General features: G+C 42.7%; 1 protein-coding gene across 16 annotated transcripts in view; it reads right to left on the minus strand.

Moving 5' to 3' along the window:
• Positions 1-27165, minus strand: part of DZIP1L (DAZ interacting zinc finger protein 1 like) — a 112214-nt gene that overhangs the window by 41677 nt on the left and 43372 nt on the right. For 8 of the 16 annotated variants that reach the window (XM_070493371.1, XM_070493372.1, XM_070493373.1 and 5 more), the window contains exon 17: positions 15425-27099. The exons of 2 other annotated variants lie outside the window; for them this stretch is intronic. The gene's annotated coding sequence lies outside the window, so the exon portion shown is untranslated. Of the gene's footprint in view, positions 1-2161; positions 2296-15424; positions 27100-27165 lie in introns of all 16 variants that reach the window. 6 more of the 16 variants (XM_070493365.1, XM_070493366.1, XM_070493364.1 and 3 more) reach the window with 6 other exon arrangements.

Genomic DNA, 27165 nt, shown 5'->3' on the forward strand with positions numbered 1-27165 from the left:
CACAGCATGGCTTTTGCCAAGCGGTGCCATGTCTGCACCCAGGATCTGAACCAGCGAACCCTGGGCCGCAGAGAAGCAGAACGTGCAAACTTAACCACTGCGCCACTGGGCTGGCCCCTTACATTCACTTTTAAATGAGTAGGATTGTAAAACTGGTTAGTAGAAAACTGTTTTCAATTATTTAATTTTCAGCTATTCAAATTTAAATTTCCTAAGGTTAGGGGCATTTTGAAGACCCCTGTGCAAAGACAGAAATGGAGGAATCAAGTCATAATGTACATGCTCAAAAGACGACTCACCACCATAACCCATAAAAATCCCTGGGGAGTCCCGAGGAGCTAGCCACTGAGTGTTTCACTGTCAGCCATCTTGAGGTCCAAAAGAAAGGGGTTTAATCAACGTCTCCGTAGGATGCCCAATTCTTTTACCTTTTTCTTGGGTGATATTCAGCCCCATCCTGCCTCCACAGGACATTGCCCAGGGTCAACTACTGCAGTGGCCACAATTTTTGCCAGAGTGCCTGGCATCTCAGAGTTGATTCACTCCACTGGGGAGAGCACTGCACTTGGAATCAGAAACCTGAACTTCTGCTCCAGACTCCACTCGAAGGATCAATTATAATAATTTACCAATGTGTTTTCCTTATTTTGTTTCTTGAGTCCTTGTGATCATCAGTACTGCTTTTAGAGCTTTACGTACTGGATCTCTAATCCTCCAGCAATCCTGGTCTCACCCACTGACCTCCAACCTCTGACTAGTGTGAGTGGCCCAAAGCTCCCAGACACTTGCCAGGACCACACCCCCCCACCACACACACACTCTCATACACACACAAATGCACTCTCACAGATACTCATGCACACTCAAACACCCAGTTATATTTCTAGGTCCTCAGCAGGGACCATAATTTCTTTGATTTTTCAATTCTTAAGCATTTGCAGATGCCTCAGACCTGCTTTTGAACTATTCCATTCCTCCACCTGAAGCTAGGCTTATTTTTCACATCTCCCAATCCACAGATAGAAAGAAAGAGATTATTCTCTTCCTAACAGCCCAAATTAATAATAAAGGAGCAGGAGAGGTATTAGGAGTTGAGGATAAACAGAGTTTCCTTTTGGTTTATTATTAAGTGCAAGTGTAGGGGAGGAAGACATTTCCTCTACCCAGTCTAGGTCCTTCTGGCTGGACTACAAATTAAATTGACATGAGACAGAATAACAGAAGAAAATTAAACAAAGCTTTGTGACATGTATGCATGGGAGAGACTCAGAAAAACTGAGCAGCTCACCAAAATGGTGACGGTTCTCTTCTTAAATATCATCTTCAGCTAAAAGCAAAGGAAGATGTTGGGGGTGGGGGAGTCAGTTATGGGAGATTACCAGAAAAGCACAGTAAACAAGACTAAGGTAGTTATGCAGATTTGAGCCCTCACCTTCCGCATTGGTAGGAGTTTTTAAAGATAAGGTCATCCCCCCTTCTTCCTGGTACAGAGAGGGAGACACCTTTACAGATGGAGATTTCCTTTACAAATGTAAATGTCTCTTACATAGGGTAACTTCTACTTTTCAGAGTTTCTCTCATATCTGCAGTGTTTAAAAGTAACCAGCCCAAAATAATCCTCATGCCAAAGAGACATACCTTAGGGTGGCCAATTCCAGTCCCCCACACAAGATACTACGCTGTGGAGACAAAATGTCACTAAAATGCTTCAGCTGTATGCAAATCCCATTCTGGAACAAAAGTGTTTAATTCTGACGTGAAAACAAAAGGGTCTCACAGTGATGGGTTTTAGTCTGCACACCACCACAATACTCAAGACTAAATGCAGCTACTACCTAATGACCAAGTAAGATGAAATCTCTCAGCCACCCCTTCTATAGACAGTTGCTGAAAGAACCCAGAGACTTCTTCCTCAGAGAACCTTCTGGGGAGATTTGGGTCTTGCTTGGAGAAAAGGAACATAAGTCCCTTCCATAGAAAATATCATATTTTGCCCTATCTTTAACTTATATTTTGGGGGGAAAGTAAAGATAATGTTATATCTAATATAAGAGAAGGCTAAAAATATTTGTCCTTTCATCCAGCAATTTCCCTGTTTTGAACTTCCCCTAAGGAAATAATCATAAATATTTATGCCCAAAGAAATGTTGATGCAAATTACCAATAATCGCTCTCTAGATAGGAGAGAGAGGGTGGTTTTACTGGAGCCAAGCTGAGGATCATAACCCGGGCAGGCAGTCTCCACAAAGGAAGAAAGCATTCCAGAGAAGCATGGTTTTCAGGACAGTTTTATACCTTTTTAGAACAAAGAACACACATCAAACATGCCCGGGATACATATTCATCAAAGTTTCAAGGATATAGGCAGTTGAAAATCAGCAGGTCAACATGACCCTGATGTCTGGGAAAGGGAACTTATCTTTAGGAGTACTGATAGCACGTTTACCGATACTGGTGGGCGTTACCCATACTGGCGTCGCAGGCGGGGAAGTCTGCATTCTTTTCTCCAAAGCATGAATTCTTTACTTTAATCGCTAAAGCAGACGTACAGTGTGTGTGTGAAGGCCGGAAGTCAGGCTTCTTTAGTTCAAGTCGAATCAGTTTTGGACCAGAATAGCTACCCCGTATACCTCAATATGTGAAAATCTCTTGTCAGATATCTCAATTGTTTAAAATAGTCAAACTGGATCAATCTAAAATCCAACTAAAGGAAGACTTAAATCAATCATAGTTTATACATAAGTAAACTAATATACAGCCATTAAATTATTCAGATATTTTTAGATATTAATCCTTTTAAATAGTACATTGAAAAATGCCCCGGAAAGAAATACATTCCAAAATATTTTTAAAGTGGTTGCTTCTGATTGGAGACATAATGATACTTTTTCTTTATGTATACTTTTCCATACTTCCTAAATTTTCTTCAATGAGAATATTTTCATTTTATATCCAGAGAAAAAATAAAACTAAAAACTGATGAAGAATCAAAAAATAGAAAATAGCATCCAGACACAGCCCAACAACGTGAATCTACTTAATATCACTTACCTATGCACTGAAAAGTGGTTACTATGCTGAATATGATGCTATGTGTTTTTCACCACAACTAAAAAATAGTAAGAACATCCAGACAGGAAGTCCACAAGGGCAGGTGCAGCCTGTTACCTGGACACCTGGCCATCTCAGGCAGCTTGGAAGAAGGAAGCTGGTAAGCCCTGGCTGAGCTGAGCTCTCTGTTTATTCTAAACCAATAAAATAAAATGGTCGTGAGCCCAGAAACTGCCCTCACACTGTGTTGTTATCGTTTGTCTTCCTTTTGGTGACTCTTTGGCATTCATTTCTCCATTTCATCACCCCTACTCACCTCTGAAGATGGGAGAGCAGAGGCCCACACCCTCATCGTGGACAAGGACATGCTCAGGGCCTTGCTCAGCCATGGCAGGTGGACCCAGAACAAGGACTGGAGTGCACACCCAGGTTTAACCTCTTACCCCCTCTCCATAGTCACCCAGACTTCATCTCCTCACTCCTACCCCAGGTGCCTCCCCAGTTTCCAACCCTTTTTCTGGACAGAAGGGCCAACCCAAAAGAGTGAGGACGGGCTTGCTCTGGGGCGGGTGGTCTAAAGTGGGCAGGTGGCCTGGGCCTCCACTCCTGTGTAGGGAAGGATCCAGAGCAGACCCTCAGCTCCCAAACATTCAACACCCGGAACCCCTCAGACCTTCATCTGGTAAAGAAGGGGCTTAGTAAGATCTGTGTGTCTTATATCAAAAGAGGAAGACTTTAGGGGCCTCAGCGGGTTTCTCAGAGTTTCTAAAAGATAATCTCAATCTCAGTTGATGTATTACCCTTAGACTCTATTCAGAGATGTTAGGAGTCAGGCAAAATTCAGTAGCTTTTTTTTAATTGGGCAAAGCATAGTTTTAGAAACCCGGGCTTACATAAGAACGAAGAGAACAAAATCAACCCCTCCTTCCTGAACAGATGTTAGAAATTAAGAGAAAAGCATTGATGGCCAAAATGAATGATGGTGAAAGATCACTTTGAGACTTAAAAAAAATAGATAATTATTAATATTAATATTACTATCAAAATCATCAGGTAGATCTGAGACACAGCTTCAGTCCCTTTTAGCACAATAGCCCCAATCCTTGAAATAACCCATGAGACAAGTATGATTAGGCCCGTTTCACAGATAAAGAAACCAAGGCTCAGAGAGGCTAAATGTCTTGCCCAAGTAAGGTAATCAACTGTCCCGGTTTGTCCAGGACTGTCCTGGATTTAGCATTGAAAGTCCTGCATCCCAGGAAACCTCTCAGCCCCCTGCAAACTAGGACAGCTGGTCACCCTATGTCATGGCTACACAGCTAAGAGGAAAGTGTGGATCCCACTCAGGGTGCGGCTGGTTCCACACCTCACTCTTTCCACTACACCACAGTGAATCCCAGTAAACAGGCAGAATACATACATACATGCAAAGGAAGGAAGGAAGGGAAGGAGGGAGGGAGGAAATATCCTTAAAGTATGAAGCCAAGAAGCATATTACTTAAAAGAATATACTGTAAAACTTCAATCTTTAATTCTTAAGGTAAAAAAAAATGTCAAGCAAAAGCAAATGTATTGTAAATGGTGGGCAGGCAGATGGCAGGTTTGGGGGAGGCTATCAGGCTAGCTGGTCCCTGTCTGAGCTGACACATTCAGCCTCTACAAAGCTCTCAGTATGCTGTGTGACATGTGTGCACTTTTAAGGGCTTCCAGGCTAAAGAGAACTGTGGTGTGATGCCACCCAAAAGGGCAGGAAAGGGCCAGGGCCCTCAGAGGACACTGTTTGCAGGGGAAACCCCTGACCCCTCCAGCAGTGGCAGCCAAATGTCCCTGAGATTGGGTCTGGGCTGAGGCTCCTTTCATCTCAGCGCTATTCTCAGGCTGGAGCTCCCCAACGCTGTCTGGGGTCTGAGCCAGCTTCCGCAGCCACTGAGAGCGTTCCCATTCCTTTCTTGTCTCAAGTGGAGCCGGATGTGACCAGCTCACTCTGGTCTCAGGTTTTTGACCAGTTCTGGCTTTCCCTGTTATCAAAGCTGCTGCCCTTAGCCCTTGTTGACAATAAAAAGCTTATTTATTTTGTTCAATGAGCCAACTTGAATCTCCCCAAAGAATTTTTCGAAAGGTAAAATATCAAACATATTGAGCATGTGGACTTTGCCACCCATACTTATCGCCCAAAGGAGGACGGTTGCCATGGCAATGGCTCTGGTAAGGAGGATGGCTCCTGGCTGAAAGGTGAGTAAAATACCATAATGGGGCACAGGCTGTCCTGCCAGCCAGCCCCTTATGATACTGGGAGTGTTTGCCCAAGTTTTAGGAGTTAAGTCATAATTAAGAGAGAGTGAGAGAAACAAAACTATCCAACTGCAAACAAACATGTTGAGGGGTGGGGTCAGAACATGGGTGGAGATATTTTGAAAGTCAATAGTGAATGCATGTGACTGTGTCTTCTCCTGAGGGCTGGCCGACCCTCCCACCACGAGCTTTTGTGCAGACAGACCAGTCCTATCCATCTGCAAAGGGGTACAGCTGACGGAGCACAGAAAACCCAATGACCCTCATGGCCTCTTTGGCAACATACTCCAAGACTCTACCTGGTTCATTCTCTGGGACCAAGTAGTCCAATTCCTGGGAATCTGCCCAAAGGAAATCATCCTGACTCTAGAAAAAGCTTTGGTTCTGTGGCTAAGGGAACCTTCAGCAGACGGACAGTGTGCAGAAAATGTGCAAAGAAACTTGGCACCATTATACTCCAGATACACATCTTTCCATGTGCAAGGAATACCACAGAAATTGGTGGAAGGAAGCTGAACAAAAATAAAGCTTTGACTTCCAAAAAAGCAAAAGTCAATCCATATGGAAAGAAAAAGTCCTCCACTTGCAGAATTTGTGAAAGTTCTTTGCACCAGCTGGGTTCTCATTACTGCCAGGGCTGTGCCCACAAAAAGGGCACCTAAAAAAATGTGTCACTAGTTTTTGTTTGTATATAGAAGAAAACAGGACCTTGAGGGAAATGAAGGGACAGGGATGGGGAAGGACAGGGCAAAATTGGAGCTGGACGGAGCCTATATACCGCCTGGGGAATTCTCACACAACAGAATATGCCACCATCAGGGAGATCTGCTTGTGGGCAGATCTGGGAGAAAGACTGCAGACTGACACTTGGATCCCGGCACAAAGGGTAAAGCTTTAGCAACAAGAGAGGACAAAGTCCGTCTCCAAATTAAAAAGGGAGGGGTTAAACTTGGAGAGAAGAAAGTCATTCTGAAGCAGGAGAGAGGCAAGGTGCCCCAGGGGAGTCCTGGAACACCAGGTCGGCGTATCTGGTCCAGAACGACTTTAAATCAGACACAGGGTGGCATTACTCAACCGCCCCTTGTCTCAGGCCCTGGGAGCTTACGCCAAGATTTGGGGCAGAGGAATCTGTAACTCGGGGGGTGAGGTTCCTCTTGAATGAGCACCTCCCCAACCCCAGACAGAGGCAGCTAAGCAAACTGATACTTGTATCAGCAAGAGTTGTAGCAGTTGCCTGTCAGTGAAGGCAGCAAGTTGAACAGACACAGGAACCTCACACCCCACCGCCAGTTCAAATACATAGGAATGCTGGATAAAATTGAACAAAAAAAAATTTTAATCTTTAGCCAAATTGGAGCAGGGCAACCACAAGTGCTTGAAATGGAGAAAGAACTCCAAGGCAGAGTAATGCATAGGAGTTGATGCCAAAGAGCCCACAGAGGGTTTCCACTAGATATGCATCATGGGGTTTATATTTTAACTTCCTTTGGGAAGATTCAGACCTCACAGGTGTAGATATTTGAACTTAACTCATTGCAAAAGGGGAATAGAAATACCGCCCTCGCTGGCCCAGAAACACTGAACAGAAATGTGCCACTGATCGTGGACCAAAGATGGAAAAGGAATCACCTGTGAGAAAAGTGAACCCACATTCCATGCTATGTATGGGACTTCGTGGTCTACAGTCTGTGCTTCTCTAAGTTTTTCTAGGATCAGAGTTTTTGCATGGCACAGAAATTACCAAAACCAGTCCGGAGGAGCTCAGCTTCCAGTACGGCTTAGAAAGCTCCTCCCAGATTAACCCTCTTGCAGATAACAAACTCTGTGAAAAGTACAAAAAACAACCACCTGAAGCCACTGGAGAGTGAACAAAGACAGGCATATTCTGGAGGGTTAGTTGGCACTTGAAAGGAAGGAAAGACAAAGATGAGTTTCCCATTTTTGTGGCTTCTGGCCCAAGAGAAGGCCAAAGTCAGGCAGCACAGAGCAGCTAACACTCCATCAGAAAACCTGCTGTGTTTATGGCCTGAAGAATCAGAGAACAGAGCTCAGGGCAACCATAGCCATCATAAAACAAGGAGGGACTCTTGGAAAACGGATACCCAAAGGGGTAAGGTCCAAGTTTTGTATATAAACTTTTGTGGAAGTCTCTGAATACACAAGTGCAGTGTTGACTGCAAACAGCTGGCTTAGGATAAAAACTGAAGGGAGATTTGAGATGTTCCCAAGAAACAGAGAGTGCGGTATGAACACAAGCAAGTTAATTGTCTACTCAAACAAACAAACAAACAAAAAAAATCAATACTCTTTGGAAGACTAAAACAGAATCCAGAGTCTCTAGAATAGAACATTCAGAACATTCAGGATAGAATTCAAATTATTTGACATGCATATGACATGACTCATTTTTAATAGAAAAGGTTGAAAAGAATAGAAATCTATGGAGACTGACTTCAAGATAACTTAGATGTTGGAATTAGAAGACAAGGATTTTAAAGCAGCAATTGTAACTATGGTCAAATACACAAAAGAAAACACACTCATAATGAATGAAAGATATGAAAGAATGGAAAGAAAATATACTCATAAAGAAATCTCATCAGAGAAATGAAAACTATTTTTTAAAACAGAAATTCTACAACTGAAAATATAATATCTGAAATAAAAAATGTGTTGTATGAACTTATAAGTAAAATGGAGATGACAGGAAATCATCCGTGAACTTGAAGATCAATAGAAATTATCCAAGAACAGAGAAAAAGAAGTTTTAACAAAAACAAAACTTCAGGGACTTCAGGACAGTATCAAAAAGAAACAATGGAGGCCAGAAGAGGGTGGTATGATATCTTCAAAGTGCTGACAGGAAAAATTCTGTCAACCTAAAATTCTATTTTCAGCTCAAATATCCTTCAAGAATGAAGGCAAAATATAGTTTTCAGATAAAAGGAAACTCTGAGAATTCATTACCAGTGGATCTTTACTACAAAAAATGCTAAAGGAAATTCTTCAGACCAAAGGGAAATGATACCAGATAGAAACTAGGATCTTCAGGAAGAAATAAAGGGCATTGGAAACAGACCTTATTAAGCAGGACATTGTATATCACTAGATAGAATGCAAGGCTCAAAGCCTGAGACTTTGAAGCAGTCAGTACATTGCATCTAAACTTCCACCATCACAGAAGTTGTGGGCAGCTGTCAGTGTTCCTTCAAAGAGGAAACACAATAGCATTAAATAAGTAATAGTAGTAGGCAAATTTTGGCAGTCTCTAAACCCAATACTAAACCAGGAAATTAACTTTGAAAACTGAATTGAAGGAATATTTTTGAAAATGTTACTTGGCACACAGTTGCTATAGAGGTGGAAGCTTCCAGGATGAGAATTTCCTCTCAATTCCCATATCTCAAGTGCACCTCTTAATAGGTCTCTAGAATAAGTAAAGCTACTACAGAAGACAAAGAACTGATCAATGGTCATTTTCTGCATGTCTTGTCTCGTATTAAAAAGTTGTGTCAGCTTAAAAAAATCTATTTTCATTTGATATTCGTCACCAAGTTATCAGTTTGTTAGACATCTGTTCTTATGTTTTTATCTCCCCTTTTCTGTGTTAACATTGAATATTTTGTGTGACGTGGGTTTCTTTGTTCTGAGTTTATGGATGAAACAGGTATCAGTAAGAACAAAGCCAATTGCATAGTCTTTGGTTTCAACCAGAACATGCTAAGGAATGGGAGACTTCTGGACTCTTGGCAGAATAACAGCAAAAAAATGTAATTTATGCCTAGCACATTGAGCTGATTAATTGAAAATATCTGCTAAAATAACTTCTCCACACTAGGGTGAAAGTGGCAGAATTTTGTGTATATGTATAAAAGTTGTAGGGAGATAAGATTTAAAAAGAAATGAAACTAAATTCATTCTGCTTTCAATCACCTACGAACTGTTTTACAAAAGGATTAGAGAGTCAACTAGTCGTCATCACTGATGGCAAACAGTTCAACTCTTCTCTCCTTGTAATCATATTTCCCTTCTGGATGTGGGAGAAAAAGCCTTTCTAAAACAGTAGACCCTAGGCCAGACTCTCTCAAGGGAATTTTTGTGGCCCCTGCAGTGGACAGTTTAACCTCAGAGCAGCTGCTGAGGAGTGTGGTGTGCAGAGCAGGGTGGGGAAGACAAGGAGTGTAAAGATTCTACTGTGAAACCCCACAGCTGGCTGCCCTCTACTTCCCCTGCTCTGCCCTGATTCATCTTTCAATGGAAGGGAAACACCAAAAAGAGCCTGAACATGGGCCTCCTCCACTTATGTCTAACCCTTTAACATTCTCTCTCCTACAAGGAAGATAGCTCTCCTTTCCGTGAACACAAGATTTGACTCTTATTGTTCTCCAAATTGTGTTTCATGCACAAAATATACTTTCAATATTCACTAGTATTCATTTATTGAACAAACATGTATTGAATGTCTGTTTTACACCAACATGAAGAAAATCCACTATTATAATATTTATGAGTCATATAGCACAACATTTTTTAAAATCATCAAAGAAAGAAAAAAAAATAGTCTGAAATAAGTGAAACTGTATGTACCCTACATGGACGCATCTGCATCCCAGGAGTTATACAAGCTTCTCATACTAAAACATCTTTCACTAAAGACAAGTTCACTACTGAAAATTATAAAGCATGTGAGGAAACAAACCATGATGAGAAAGTCACCATATGAGACAACCAAGAGAAATCACATCTCAGGATCTCCAACTAATAGAAAAATATAAAAGATTGTAAAATAAGTATACTTTAAATCTCACCCAAAAAAAATAATTGGGGAAAAAAGTACAGGTGATAATTTTAAATGAACCAAATAAAAATGGTGACAATTTAAAATATAGTCATTGATATAAGAATCATAGTTAAGTTAAATAATGGACTAGACACAGCAATGCTGACGTAGTAGAGCAAGCAAAGGAAATGACCCAACACAAGGAAAGAGAGAGATATAATGCTTGAAAAATATTTTAGTGACATGACACACAGGATGAGGAGCTTTAACATGCACTTAATTCAATTCCAAAAAAGAAGACTGGTCAGAATCGGGAAGAGGAAATATCTCTACATTTGAAGAAAGACATATGTCCTAGTGTTGAAAACACATTGTCTCCTGAGCAGAATTAAGCTTTACTTCATACATTGTCATGAAAATGTAGAATATCAGCAATAAAAAGAACATCCTAAAATAAGCAAAGAAAAAAATTATTTATCACCACTCCTTGGCAATGAGACTGACATCAGCACCAACAAATGCCAGAAGACTTTATAATTATAGCTTCAAAGTTCAGAGGGAAAACAACTGTCAAGCTAGAATTTTACACCCAGCTAAACTATCATTCCAAATTAAGGACCTGATGAAGAGTAGCAACAGAAACTGTGATCAAGGCTTTCAGGGGACAAGCATAGAAGATACTGACAGTTCCAGCTCTCATTGTGCTCAGAAGACTGTGTGAGTCACCCAGGATTCTCTCAGTGGAAAAGAGTCAGGTCTGAGGAACTGGACATATTGTTGACCTTATTAAGTGGAGACTCCCAGACAAATACCACTGAGGATTTTATCCAGACACTCAAGAACAGGTAAGTCTCAAAGAGCAAGCACTATCTTAGCTTTAGTAATCTTTACCCATCTGGAATTTCTTCATTAGTTTGAGAATTGCAAATATACACACACTAGGAAGGCAGAGGGCCCAGCTTAAACTTACACTGTGTTTACCCTGAGATGCAAACATATACGAACATCATAGTCAAGACTTTCTGTATGCAAGGAATAGAAAACCACTCCATGATTCTGGCTCTCCCTACCATATGCGTCTTCATCAAGTAAAAATTGTTTCCCCACCCAGACCCAATGGCACATGAATTTTTAGTTAAGTATTGACTACCACCTAAGCAGAAGATATGTTTCTCTTAGTTTAAATTTTTCTCAAGAAAGAAAATCAGATTGACCACTAGCCAACGAAAAATTTGTCAGCTCTCTGTGAAGGAGATCCTATCAGTTATGTCCCTGTGTAACAGGAACTGTTGGCTTGCCTACTCCACATCCATTCTACTACCATCACTTTTTCTAGTTAAAGAAGTGTATCCACTCTCCCTCCTATGGCCCTATCTCTAGCTCAAGGGATATATTCTGTTTGGCTTAAGTCAATCATTGTGACTCATTCCCCTTCCCAGTGATTGGTTTAGGGGATGGAGCATACAACCCAGTTTTGACTAGTGATTCATAAAGGAAAGCCTTGGAAGATTCTAAGAAATGTTTCTTTGCTCCTAATGAGAAGACAGTAAAACAGACAGCCCCATCCACCAATATACACACACACACCTTCTTCCTCCATCTAAGCATAATCATGAGTAGATGTGATGATTAGAAGTATTGAAGCCAGGTTGCTACTGGCCTGAAGATGAAGGCAACACATGGAGGAGGGCAGAACAAGAGAAGCCTAGGGAAGTGGAGCCAGAGCTCTAATTTATGTTCCTCACCTGCAGAGATCCCATCTCTAAAGTTTTTGTAATGTACAACAATTAACTTCTTTACTGCTTAACCCAATTTCAGTTGGGATTTACTATGACTTAAAGCCAATGCATCCTAATCAAAACAAACATGGACTCCCAGGCCAGGAACGGACAGGTACAGCTCCCACAGAAATATCCACTGTGCCACTTGGGTTTAGTAGACTTGGGGAGCATGAGGACTAAAGAATGTCCTAGAAAATCCCATCTCAGAGGAAGAAACGTGAGAAAGAACAAGTTTACTTCAAGATGAATAGGGATGATTCTAGATGCAGTGTAATGGTTGTCATTTGATTTTCTTCTACTCTAGTGCGCATAGACTTGTATCTGAGCTCCAGGGTAAATGCACTGCAGAAAGAAGGGAAAATTGTTAACAACTACTTCACTAAAATCTCCATGGCATACTGAGAGGTGCTGGTAGCTTTGGTGCCATGACTTAGCTGTGTCAGGAGACTAGACCAAAGCTTCCTGGGAGGGAGAACAGGGTCTTTGAATCTTGGGTATTAAATGTGCACAAAAGTCTCCTCGTTTGGAGCCAGGGACAACAAATGGTTGGATCTTAAATGCCAACTCAGACTGATTCCAGCTGACTGTGGTTAGAAGGACTCAGGCATAAGAGAATGCCAAGATCAATGAGCAGCATCCGTCATGGATCTGGCTGGGGAATGGCAGCACACATGCCACACACTCCCCCTCCTGAATCCCTTCCGAGACCTCAGCCGACCACTCCCTGCATCACAGCAAGGATGCGCTCCCTCCAACACCCCATGTTACACATTTGAAGATCTTATGTTTTATTTTTTAACTACTCTTAAGCAAGGATACACTTCCTAAAGTGCACTGTCTCCAACCAATCCAGTCATCGTCGAACAATCCACCAAACCCAAGAGCCATTCTCATCACATTTATTGTCCCTTATGCTTCAAGGTACTTGACAACCCTCAACTAGTGCTTTTTCTTGAAGAGCAACAGCACTCTACCTCGTGAATTTCACTTCAGAATTTTAGTACTATTGTTATTTTTAGGATTATTCTTGTCTTCTTGCTTCATCCTAAAGATTTTAACCATGAGTAGCTTTGACATGCTTCAAAACTTCTTTTGTTCTTTCAGGGAGCTTGTGGAGAGGGCCCAACTTCACAATGCCCCTAGGAAACAAGGCCATGGAGAATCCTTTGAATTTCCTTCCATAGATATTTCTTGAGTACTACTTTTTACCAGGTGCCATGGCAGATGAATAAAGAAGAAAGAGAAAGTATCATTTGTTGCGATTCTGCTGTGCTGTGCAACGTGTCAATACCATGCTGGGGACTTTGAAGAGTTTCAGCTCATTTCATTCCCATAACAACCTCCCAAAGCATCATTATCACAATTACAGCTGAGGAAAGTGAGGCTCAGGGAGTTACGTGACTAGCCCAGTCACTCATCTAGTGATTAGTGGAGCTGGGATTTGAATCATGTCTAACTCAAAGCCCATGGTGTTTCAATGCTCCATGACACGGGACCACCTGAGAAGAATGGCTCACAGGAACGAGGGGCGGAGGGTTCCTGGGAAATTTGGAGTCAGAGCATTTCCTAGCGAGCTGTGTGAAAGCGGGCCAGTTACTAACCTCTCTCAGCCTCAGCGGCCCTGTCAACATGGGCGAACAACTACCTTGCAAGGTTGTTGTGAGGATTAAAGATAATATGTGTAAAGCACTTAGCAGGTGGCAAGCAGTCTGTAAAGAATAGCTATTGTTATTCACAGCTCTGTAAATCAACATTTCTTAAAGAGGCAGGGGCCATTTTCCTACACACCAAATTTTCAGAATTTGCAATGGGTATGAATTATGAAATTTAGGATCTAAGTTAAGATTTTGCTATATGGTTTTGAGAAGGTATATGGTTGTCTCAAGAATCTCAGGAAAGTTTGTAAGAAGAGAAAATTCCAAATCAGAGGCAAGTTCAGAGACTTGCTTTCCTACTCAAGTCCTCATTCAGCAGAGATACTGCCAGAAATACCAAAAGGACTCACCATTGTTCGAGTCTGCTTGTGAATCTGCATGAAAATTGATAAAGAACATAACCGCGAGTCTGGCCCCTGGAGTAGGCACCGCATCTCCAGTGAGAGGAAGGCCATTAGCTAACCTGCCTGGAATCCCACTGCCAATCTTTACAGAAAGGCACAAACTCGCATTGGCTCAGGCTTTTGTCGGTCCCCGGGGAATGCTGACTTTGTCTGTTAATGCCACGACAAATGTGTCCCTGAATGCGCGAATCAACAGGACACCTGTCTCTGCATTGAAACCTGATTAAAAGCGAGTCCAGCCCCTTCAATTCTCTCAGGGGTCTTCACAGTTTCTAAGCTGTTTAGTCCTTTGTGAGTCAGTAATTTCTACGGCAGGAAGACTGTCCTGATTTCTTCTAGTGATAATCCTTCCACAGCGCAGCGTGAATATTCAGGGAACGGGCTGCCTCCCAGATAGAGAGCGGATCCTTGCCTAAGTGGAAGGACCTATAGGAACTGAGAATGCACCCCATGACACCCAAAGCCACCCCCAAATAAAAACTTTCCCCGTCTGCTGTCACTGATGCTGTGAAGTCTACTCTGCAGGCCAAGTGGCACAGGCAGGCAGCACTTCCCCGACTTCATGAAAAAATCCCTTAAAAACAGGGAATAGTGGGGAGGGTTGCACAACATTGTGAATGTACTAAAAACTACTGAACGGTACACTTTAAAGTGCTGAAGTTTATGTTATATGAATTAGATCTCAATAATAATTTTTTTAAAATTTTTTAAACAGGAAACTCAGCCCCTGGAAACTTGTCCTCGGGGGGCCTGGTGGACCCAGACTCAGGGAGACAGCTCTAGGTAAGGATTCTTATACGCGTGGCATTCTGCTCCATTATATATCTGTATTTGTTGTAACTTTTAAGAGTTAAAATCATTTATTGGTTAAAATGCTTAACTTTTATCCTCTCAGATATTTAAATAAAATTGATACCCCAGGAGGATGTACCTTAGTTTCCTAGGGGCTTGGAGAACCTTGTGGCAGCATCACTTGCTTGTGAGCTTGAGAGGCATGAGAGGAGAGCCAGGCTTACCAGAGTGTGATCCCCAGATGTGGATCTTAGCATGCGATCCCAGAGTGTGGATCCCAGGGTGTGACCCCAGGGTGTGATCCCAGAGTGTGATCCCAGGGTGTGATCCCAGGGTGTAATCCCAGGGTATGATCCCAGGGTGTGGACCCCAGGGTATAACCTCAGAGTGTGATCCCAGGGTGTGGATCCCAGGATGTGATCCCAGGGTGTAGATCCCAGGGTGTGATCCCAGGGTGTGGAGCCTTGCTGTGGGACCCTGGTCTGGACAGGTCACTCAGACAGCATCCACTTCCCCCCCTGTTAAATCAAGAATTCAGCATGTACTATGCCATGAAACACACTCAAACAAAACAATATGCTTTATGTCACAGGAATAATTGACAAAAGACATAACAATAACAGCCACAATAGCCCCCAAAATACCACAGATACAAACATTCACGCTTACCAGAGGGTATTTCCAGAGTTGATAGAACTTATCCAAGGACCTTCCTGAGGAAGCAAAGAGCAACATTTAATGGAAGGTTTCCAGAAGAAGTAAGAGAGAAAGCTCCCCGACCCGGGAATGGAGACCTGGTCAGGCCCAGGTTAGGACAGACTCTGCAGATGCAGATGGAAGAGATGTCCTTCCCGCATTGTGGGTTCAGACCGTATGGTCAAAAATAAAACAAACGTTGTCTTCAGGACGTACTTACGGGAAAAGCGGTGATTATATCAAATAAGGGACCTAACTGGGAGGATCTGCATCCATCCTGACCCGTCAAACCGGAGCTCACCAGCCTTGCTTCTCTTCCTGTGCCCGGTGTTCCGGGGGCTAGGGCTGCCTCCTCAGCTGCAAATGCAGATGCAGTCATCTTGATGAGAAGGGCAGGAGCAATCCATGGCCCAGCCGGGCAGACAAGGGGCCCCAGGCCTCATGGGGCTCTACTCTTAAATGCCTTCCTTGAAATTTTCTAAGTCCCCCTCCAGGGCCTGGAACTGGCTGGAGCCAGCTGTGCCATCTGACAGGGCTCCTCAAGCCCAGGCCAGGACGCAGAGAACTCAGCCCGTTTCTCCCCTTCTCAGTGGTTTCTGACTCTCTATCCTGAATGTGGGGTGGATCAGATGCACAAAAGAGCTCTGGGACTTGTGCCTATGTGCCCCCAGTTCCAGGACAGCAGCCAGGCAAGCAGACCACGCTAGTTGGTGCAACATTTCTCTGCGGGATCATGCAAGATTGGGCCCCCAAAATGGTACTAACATGCTGATCTGGGGTGACACTTACTCTCATTTTTCACAGGATAATTTCAGGGACGTGTGTGGGCCCATGTGTCAACTCTCATCCTTCCATGTTCTATCCTCAGTGCCACCTCAGATCTACAACATCAGAAGCAGCAGGGGTCATTTACCCTGTGTGCCCCCGACTGTCGGCACCCAGGGAAGTCTCCCATGCTCTCACAGTCTCCATGCCAAGTGTCCAGAAGCCCTCTGGGGGTGGTTGGTCTCACCTGTATCCTCAAAGGGCTTTTGAGACTGTTGCTTTGCAACACAAATGGGCCCTCTCTTGCCTCCAGTCAGCATGGTGACCTCGTGCTCTCCTGGGTCAGTCTTAAGCCATGGCAGAGAACACCATACAGACTTGCCTTGCACGAGGGACGCGCCTTGCTCTTCTCACTCCACCCCCACCCCCTCGCCTATCCTCCCTGCACGCAACGCTGTGTCAACTTTGAAAGAGACCACATTCTAGAAACACAGTTATTAAAGCCTAAACATTTTAAGAGAGGGCATGGTCAAAAGACGTGTTCTACGTTTACGTTACAAAATTCCAAATGGTAAATTTAACAAGAAACAGAAAATGACTATTCTCATTTTCCTGTGTACTCTGGGTAAGATTTGTGTTTGTGCTCATTAACAGCAACGCACTGTGACAACATTCGAGAGAGTCCTTGGAAGCCGGTATTCACAGTGGGCACGATACAGATGCAGCACCAGAAGTAACAATGCGACAGCATTCAGTAACAGGCAGCAGGGAATTGCAGAGACAGGCAGATCTATATTGTTGCAATACCAACAGCCACAGCATTGGGAGCAATAGCAGGTTACTGCCTTTCCCTCATGACGAGGGGTGTGAAATCAGCCAGGGATGGTGCATTTGACAATAAAGAACACGGAGAGACGGTTCCTGGACCTGAACAGGATGAGATGGTGTCAGGTCACTACAAAGAGTCTTCGCACACACTGGACAATAAACAAATCTGTCAGTACCTCTTCTCCACCTATTTTTCTAGGCTGCTATCAACAAATCACTAGGTCACACATGAACCCATGAATTCTGTAATTCTTTGTTTTCATCAAATTGTTTATGTAGACAGTCTCATGAAAAATACTTGCCCCAGGGCCCCGCACACCCTAGAGGTTCCCCCGGCAGGAGTGCTTCTTTCTGAGGCAGAGGAGTGGCGTTTATGGGGCAAGCCGGGCAGACACGTGCTTGGGGAAATGGCTTCAAACCTGAGGGTAGGAGAACCTGGTGACGGGTGGAGGTGCTTGTCCCCTTCAGATAATCGTCATTAGCACCCAAGAGCCTCTCCAAATATAATAAAAATAAGTTTTAAAAAAGAAAAATGAGCAGACCAAATGTTTGAAAACTTTAGGCTAATGTCAAAAGGAAGCATAGCAAGGTAGTTAAGGACAGCAGTTGCTAAAGCCAATTGCCCTGGGTTCAAACCCTGCCTCTGTCATTTATAGTCATGGGAGCTTGACCCTGTCGGAGGCTCAGTAGTCCACTCTGTGCAATGGGGAAATAATAATATCTCTCGTTGAGGTACTTATTGCACACTAAATGCCCGGTCAGTGTGAGCTGCTATTATTTGTTTTGCAAATGGAACTGGCCAACCATCTGCAGAAAAAAATCCTAGAAGTGCCTCTACAAAATCCAGTTAATTTCCCCATTTAGCTTTATATTCAGTATACTTCAATTTTTTTTAAGTTTTTTAAAAAGATAGGAAGCCTCCGATTTAAAATCACACTGTAGCACGGTAAGTATAGACAAATCACATCACCCCTTACTTAGAAACACCGTAGCAAAGTGGTAGAACTGCAGAGATAAAGAGAACATCTTAAACTTAACTTAAGCAAAAGGACAGATCGACTACAAAGCAACAGCATCTGGAGTGATGACAGAGTTTTCCAGAACACAGTGGAACCGTATCTTTAACGTAATGGTGGAAAGCAGTTCTCATCCTAGTATTCTATACCTAAATATTCTATCATTTAAGAATGAGAGTGAAAATCTTTTCATTTTCTATTTTCACTTACTCTAATGGCATACAATCCAAGCAAAGCACGGAGTGTTCCTCAGCTCATGCAACTTCACTGAGGCCTCCAGTCCTCACCCCCCGCTCAGACTGGCGCCCCTAAACCCCTTCTAGGTGGAAACTGGCAACCCACCCATGTGACTAAAGAATGTGTTGAGAATGCCTGAATCCACACTCTAGAATGAGGAAAATACACAAGTTTATGGGGTATTAAACCCAAGTATGTTTGCCACCTAGCCTTCAGCAGCTAAAGGGTAGAAATTATGTGATCATTTATATACAGCCACACTCCAAATATTGTTGCTCCAAACCTCTACACTTTTGACTAATAGGAAGTCCCATTCTTTGCTTTGATGCCCTCCCTAAACTTCTCAGATCTCTCAGAATTTACACGAAACCTATATGCCCCTAGACCTACCCATCTGTGGGTCCTGGGTAAGGCAGTGTTCCTTCCCAGAGTGCCTGGAGAGCCCCACATATAAACAGAACCTCCACCTGCACCCACCTCAGCTCTCACCTCCCTGTGACCTGCCGCCCCTGGTGGTCTCACGGATGCACCTCATCCCCTCCCCTCTGGAGTCCAGACCACCCTTTCTGGCTTCTTCCAGACCACCCTCAAACTCCTGTCTACACCACTGCCACACACCACCTGCCTCTGCCCTCAGTTGCTCCTTTCTCTCTCTCTCTCCCAAGAATGGGGCTGCCTTCCCCTTCTGAGACCCAGCTCTCTCACAAAGCTATGTGGCCCCCTAGTGATACAGCTGCAGACCCCATAATTCCTAAAGGGCTTTTTCAAAAGTCATTTCATTTCTGCTATACATTAACCACAAAAGAACTAATTCTAAAGCAAAAAAAAAAAAAAGACAATTATGTGAAAAATGGCTCAGAACCATGAAATAGATGCTGATTATAAATACAGGCTTTAGGCATTATGAAACAAGGCAGCTCTAAATTTTCAAAGAACAAAGAGAAAGCATGAGGATTTTTTAAATATCAAAAGGACTTTCAGGTTATAATTAGTAAATTGACTAACATTTTTAAAGGTAAAAGTGAATTTCTAAAGCTTAAGGCATTCATGGGATTCTAGAATTCTCTAAGTCTAGGAGATCATCTCTGCCAACCTCCTCACTTCACAGGTGAGAAAACAAAAGGTCACATGACTTTCCCAAGGTCGCAAAACAGGTGTGTGGCTGTCAGGATTCAAATTGGGGCTCCTGACTCCCTTCTTCAGGTCCTTTCCGCTCACTCTAAAATAGAAGCTGCTTTCACAAATGAGCAACAATCCCCAGAATTACATGGATAAATTTGTGGAGGTGGTAATGGTGGTGGTGGAGGTAGAGGTGGTGGTGATGGACGAGGTGGGATGCATATGTGCTGGAAAGTTGAGGAGTAGGGGGCAGTTCAAGGGCAACTCAGGACATGTCAGCCAAAGCTGAGATTCAGTTATAGCTGAGTAAATCTAAGAAACTGATGGAACAAGGAAGGAGATGCAGCATGCTGTTAGTGCCCTCAAGACTCCTAGCAACTCTGTTGTCGACGAAAATAATCCATAACCAATCTATAAATGAAAATTTAGGAGAGTTTATTCTGAGCTAAAATCTGAGGACCATGGCCCAGGGCCTTTCTTCCCGAAGGAAGAAAGGGCACCAAAGAAGTGGGGTGCACAGAGTGGTCATATACCCCCAAACAGGATGTTTCACATATGATTGAAATGTCCCTCCCACAATAGTCACAAGATTGCCCTGTCGGCACAGCGCTTGATGGACACAGCAGGTAGTGGGTCTGCTCTCTCGGCGGGTACAGCAGGAGGCAAGCCTATTGTCTCGAGCTGGGTGGTCACAGGTGAGCGCAGCAATCAGTTCCTAGCCTAAGGAAAGATGTCTTATCCTTAAGGAAATGCCAACGTTGGGAAGGGGCGGGAAGTTGCACCTCTATCTCAAGGGCCTTTGTTCTTGCCATAGGGAATGTCTAAAGCAGATATGCAATGCATGCTCAACAGCCACGGTCAGGCCCTTTTGGAAAGACAAGGTCAGGCCGAATTAGGTTTATACCAAATGGCTTCCTCATATTCTCCAATACATCCTATTACTTGCCATTTCTGTTTGTCACTGTGCACAGCAAAGCAGAAGCCTGCCTGACCTTTTTTTGTGCCATCCTCTCATCTTCTGGCGCTATGTTAGACAATGCTCAGCTGCCATTCACAGGGTTTTCATGGCCAGTTTTTTCAGAAGCAAGTGGCCAGGTCCTCCTTCCGAGTCTGTCTAGTCCATCTAGTCTAACCACTAGACCACCAGGGCTGGCTGCAGCAGGTATAAACAAGCTAATTAGATGCAAATATAAACAAAATGAGACACAGTGCAGTAACTTGCAGAAGCAACAAAGTCCTAAGGATTTCTCAGTGTGGGGTTGCCGTGCACGTTGGATATTTCCTGGACAGGGAAAACCTCCCAACAGTGAAGCTCCTTGAGAGCACAGGTTGTGGAAACTCATCGATATTTGCTGATTGCCCCTTCCATGCAAGGGTCTCAGCTAGGCCTTGGCAACACAAGGATAAGCAGGAAAGCAAGACAAGTCCCTGCTCTAAAACCGATCTTTAAAGGTTTTGTTTTCTTGTTTTTTAATCATAGAGAAGTTGCCTGGCTGCATAAGACAATTTACCAAGTCCTGCCCACCTGTCCTGGAGTCAGGGTGCAGGCTGGAAGAACCCTGTTATCTCTTGCAGAGAAGTCCTCATGGCACTAAATAGCCCTGTGTAGCCAACCACTTTGTGGCCCACAGCGCCACCATGTGGTAGACACCAGCTGGCTGACCCTGCACAAAATAAAACTGACGCAGGTGCAGCCTTTAAGCCAACATATCAGTCCCAGTCAGGGAACCCAAAGCACCTTCTCTGTATGGCTATTGCGCTGAACCAATGCAGAGAAAAGGCCGCTGAATCTTAGGGTGCAGTGAACCCTTAGTGATCAGCTATCAGGCCTGAGTTCTCACCCATCTCCTCCGTAAGATCTGACTAGTCAAAATGATGGAATCAATGAGCAGTGGGCAGCTCTCTGCCCCTTCAGACCACCCATTTGACCCATTCCACTGATGGGCTCTGTTGAGTATGAAATGCAGCTTCATCTTCCACAAGAGCCTAACAATGACCAGTTATTGCCAGTGGCAGAACAATTCAAATCACTATCTCGTCCTGGATCAGGTTCTTCCAAACTCACCACCCTCTGACCTTTACTTTGAGTCCTCTCTACTCCTTGGAAATATTTTGCTTATGTCAGTTCTTCTCTCTTGTCCTGTCATTAGTTGGAATAATGTATGAAGATACTCCTGGCCCAGGAGTCTGATTGGCCCAGCTCAGCTTATCAGATGGCGAGTGTGCTCTCTGCAGACAGGGGTGTTACAAGAGTCAACAACACATCCTTCTCCCTACAGGACTTAGCAAATGTTAGTGCCTGGCAGCTCCATTTTCTGTTATTCTGAACGTTGAGCCTGCACCAGCACCTCCAGCAGGGAGACAGGCTTGCAAACAGAGGCAGAGCAGATGGTGCGGGTGCAGGATGATGCCTTCCACATCCTTTCCTCCTAAGTCTAGAGAGGACTTGATGGGTCTTTGTAGCTCCCCCCAGAATCTGACAGGGGAGACACAGGGAGGAGAAAAAAGTGCAGAATCACACGTGAGGGTCTGTTGACTTTAGGAGTCGCTTTACTGAGATTCCCTATAGAGTTCACTCATACCATATAACAGACCTAGTATGTCATTTCACTTTAGACATTTCAAAGCTAAAATGGTCTTAATCTTTATCTCAGTTTCACGCCACTACCAGGTTTCAGCCATAAGACTAAAGCATCATCTACTTCCTAAATTGTAGGTGCAGACTTTTAGGTGGTAAAAAACCTTTTTCAGGTGTGACCATAACCTATTACAAACTCCCAGTCAATGTCATCCCTATGGGTATAAATTAGGCTCATTATTGAAGTTACCTAAGATGACACAACTAATTAAATTTTCTCTTTTCACATTGAATCATGCAATCATGGAATATAAGAGCTGGAATGGTCCCTAGATACAAACTAGCACAGTGGTTCCCAAGCGCCGGGCTGTGGACCAGAGCTGGTCCATCACCAAGTTTTCATTTGTTCAACGTGAAATGAGGAAAACGGGTTGAGGGGGGGGGTGTCATTGTGAGGAATCTAGTCTTGGGAAGTTCTGTCTCTTATTCTAAGACCAACTCAATCGTACTCTTATATTAAACAATAGTGCTAGAAGGTGGTGACTGCCGCATTCTTTCTTTCTTTTGTGTTCCTACGTGGCAAAACAAAATTTGGTAACCTTGGATCACCTGCAAAACCTTTTGTTATCTGAGCCTACTGCACACTGCCCCCCACAATGCCGGGGATTTACACTCCCACTTTACAAAGAACTAGCCTGATGAGAATCCAGAACAGGAAGAATTGTAAGGAATGGGACATTCTACTAGAAGTTTTCAAAAGTCACCCAGCTAAGGTCCGAGATAGAGCTTTGCCAAGACCCAACTTCAAATAAGAGGTCTAATTAGGATTCACAAAGGCGCATGTCAGAGCCATCCACGTTTATTTGTTCATCCATGAGAACGGGGATGCCTTCATAAGAATATGATAGAATTTCAACTTTGAAAAATAGCCAATATAAAATTCTGGAAGATATAGATAATCAGGGTAGTTGTGTCTCGCAAGATAAAATTTCAGTGATTAAAAACACTGAAACACTAGGACCAGAATAGTCAGTTTATGGAATAAATAGAAAGTCCAAAAACCCGAGCACATCCAATAAGTTATATTTGATAGTGGGGGTATTTTTAAAAGTGAAGAAAGGACGAATTATCAAGTAATGATGTTGAGACAACTAGCTAACTGTTTGGAAAAAAATAAAACAGGCCCCTAAGTCACAGCTAACACCCCCCAAAAAAGTCCAGATGTATCAAGTATTCAAATCTTAAAGCTTTCAATGGAAGTAAAAGAAAATATAGACGAACACGCATGAATACTGGAATGAAGAAAGTCTTCCTAATTCTGACACCAAAGGCAGAAATTACAAAGTAAAACATTGATTGGTTAGACATATAAAAACTCAAAACCTCTCTATAGGAAGGAACCCATAAACAAAATTAAAAGACAAATGACCAACCAAGAAGGAGAAAAAGTAGCCTATATGTCAATGGATTAATATTTTCAATTATATAAGAACTCTTAGAAACAATATGAAGCAAATTAAGTAATAAAAATGAAATCTCTAAAATCAAAAGTAAAACGAAGAAACAAAACTAATTATATATCCATTCCATAGCATAACCACAGAGAGAAACTATTTGAAGTGATTTTAAAACACAACAACTTAACTGGGCCTCTCTAGTGGAATAAATCCTAAGGACAAAAAGAATTTCAAAAAGTAACAACAATAAATCTTAAACTGTTTCCAATATTCATACTGTGGGCAATAGTGTTGGTATTGCTATTCTGAGGCTGCGATCGTAACGTTAAGAGCCAGGACTTTTGGTGTGGAGGAAAAGTGATACGGACAGATGTTAGATCAATGAGGTACTATAAAAATCCTGTAGTCCTGAATTTGAAAGGGAAATATCAGTATGAACTCAGAATATATTTTCTTAATTGTATTTCCTATCTCTGTCCACCAAAAGGGCTTAAAAATAATGACAAGACCAGTAGCAATAAGCAGTCTCAGCATCCAGATTGTATCTATAAGTACTGTTTTCCTCTGAAAGAAACCGGGAGCCCCCAGAGATACTAATTCAGGTCTGAGGTAGGAAACAGACAATATAAGCCTGGAGCATCCTTCATACCAGATGGCAAGGAAGCAATGAGACTACTAAGGTCATTCAAAAGGACCCGGGAACCAACCTGAAGAGGTACCCATTGGCCAAAGACAGGACAATCTTTAGCCTCAATAAGGATAACAAGGACAATAAATTTAACAAATCAAATATATTTAAATACATGAGTTCATATGGTGTCTATGGAGGATACTAAGAAACCAACTGCTTATTTTGAAAGGAGAAAAAATCAAACCATTATATTCCTTACCTATATAAACCATACCTCAAGGCAACCAGAGAGTTTGATACAGAGAATTTCTCCTTACAGAAGTTTTCCAGCAAGTAAATCCCAAAGGAATGATAGATTTAGACTATCACAATTTTAGAAATCCCTAATCAATAGACAGATTTAGACAATGATCCTCAATTAATCATCAGTGTCATCACCAATACCATGAAAAGAGGGAAACTGACGTTACGTGCCCCTGATGGAAGTGCACACCACCATCTGTGAAGTGTCCTGTCAAAAAGAATCAAAAATCAAAAAAGCTGAACCCGATCAAGTATTTAGATCTAACTACAAATGTATAGAAAGTTCAGGGGAAAAGGAGTACATTACACAGCAGCACAGCAATGCCATCGGCCAAGTCCAGACAGGGAAATTCTACAAGGCAAATAACCCAATTTCTTCGGCAACAACAAAAATAATAAAGATTGGGAGGGAGGGAGGGCGGGAAGAGAGGGGAAAGTGGAAGAGGAATCTATAGATTAAAGAGACTAAAACATGCATAGGAAAATAGAGGAAATGTGAACAATGAGTAGGTATTGGATGATGTTTAGAAGATCCTATTGATTTTTGTTTTAGTGCGATGGTGGTGGTAGAATGCTTCTTTTGAAAAGGAAGTATCTTTTAGAGATAAATATGGAAATATTGTAGACATAATGATTCAACTATCCGGGAGGAGGTTGGAGAGAGAGAGATTTAGAAGAAACAAGAGTTGCCACATGTTGACAATTGTTAAAGCTGAGCTGCAAGGCCATCAAGGTCCTCATACATTCTCTCTACTTTTATACGTGCTTGAAGTTTTCCACAATAAAAAGATAAAGAAAACAGCAACAAGCAAAAGTTAATTACATCAACTGGGGGAGAAAAGGACTAAGAATGCGATCAGGCAATTTGTAAAAGAAGAAATAGAAATAATCAATATGAAAATGAAAAAGAATCCTACATTAGAAGAAAACCAAAAAAATATAAATTCTTTTAAAAATGAGGTTGCATTTTTCACTTAGCACATCGTCCAAACATTTAAAAATGAACAATACCCCCTGGTGGTAAGGAAATGTGAAAATGAGAATGGCAAACATTAGCCTAAATTGGCTCAGGTTTTCTGGAAACCATGTAACAAAAATCCCCAAGAGGACATGATTATGCGCCAAGGCCCGCAAGGCCAGGTCAGATCTCAGTCATCCCACTTAACTGACAACAGAATGAAAAGCAAGTTTCTTAATTGCCGTGTCTCAGTTCCGAGTCCGTAAAATGACCGTAACAGTGGCAACCCCTCAAAGGGCTGCTGTGAGCCGAAGTCAGAGAATATTCCTAGGGAACTCAGGCCAGTGCCTGCCATAGAGGGCTGGCTCCCATTATTATGTTGGCCCAGCAACCTCATGTCTGAGTATTTATAGTCCTAAGGAGATCTTAATTAAGTGCACAAAGATGAATATACACGTTTGTTTCCCATGTCCTAATTTATAAAAAGCCCTAAGTTGAAATGTCTAGTTAAATAAATTTTTGTAATGTTTACCTTGTAATACTATGTGGCCATTATGTTGACACATATGTATTGATGTAAGGACATTTATAATCTTTTTTCAAGAAGGAAAATCAAGCTAGAGAAGAATGAATATAGTTAAATCCTAGGAAGGAGACATATGTACTTTTTTAATCAGGACATGTGTACCTAGATGTTAATGGTAGTTGACTCTGGATTTAGGGGTTATTCAAATTTATTTTTCTTTTTGATTATCTGTATTTTCTAATTTTTCAAGATCAATCTTATTGTTTGCATCATTTTTAAATAATGTAATATGTTACATAGTGTGATGATTAATTCTACATTTCAACCTGACTGGGCTAAGGGATGCCCGGAGAGCTGGTCAAACATTATTTCTGTGTGTGTCCCTGAGAGTGCTTCCAAAAGAGATTAGCATTTGAATCAGAGTTCCTGCTTCTGGGGCCTTCAGACTCCAGGACTGACATCAAGGGCTTTCTAAGTTCTCCCGCGCCTGCAGGGGGCAGATCATCGAACTTCTCAGCCTCCAGGACCACGTGAGCCAATTCCTATAAGAAATCCCCTCTTATATATATCCATATATATCCTATTGCTTCTGTTTCTCTGGAAAACCCTAATACACATATGTTCCAAACTTCTTATAAATCTTGCCAGAGGATTTTAAAATGTACGTGAAAGTGGGGAGGGCTAAACAGCATAGAAATGCAAAACTAATACGTCCATCTTCACAGCAGATAGAAAAATATGTTTGGAAACACATAACTTAATAATGAACACTCAAGAACAGAGTCATTCTCATCAGCAATTTTCACCAGTGAGTGTTTGCACGTTACGCAGGTACACCGTACAGGTTAATTTATTTCAGAGAAGAAGCAGAAGTGACAGAGTGAGAAAAATGAAGCAGGAGTGAGTAAGGCCAATAAAGGGTGCGTTAACAAGCAGTAACTGCTGCTGGGAGCTGGGGCTCACTCCCCCTGGGGATGCTCTGAGAAACTGCAGAACAAGCCTCAGAATTGTCCCACCAAAGCACAGGGAGGCTGGCACAATTACTCACCAACTCCCATCCCGCCTTGGCTGTGGGCCGCCCGGGTAGTGGCAGCCCTCCCACACCTCCGGTTGTACCTGCAAGTAGACAGTGCAGCCTTCCACAGCGCCAGAGACAACCCTGAGGCCACAAGCAGAGACCTCAGGGGGCATGCGTGATGTGGGCACCTGGCACGGGAAGTGCAACCAAACCTAGCGAACAGGAAAACACGGCTTTGTGGGTAGAATTCTGAGAGGAGGATGAAGCCCCACCACTCC

The sequence above is a fragment of the Equus asinus genome, chromosome 21, assembly GCF_041296235.1.
Source record: "Equus asinus isolate D_3611 breed Donkey chromosome 21, EquAss-T2T_v2, whole genome shotgun sequence".
Taxonomy (NCBI): domain Eukaryota; kingdom Metazoa; phylum Chordata; class Mammalia; order Perissodactyla; family Equidae; genus Equus; species Equus asinus.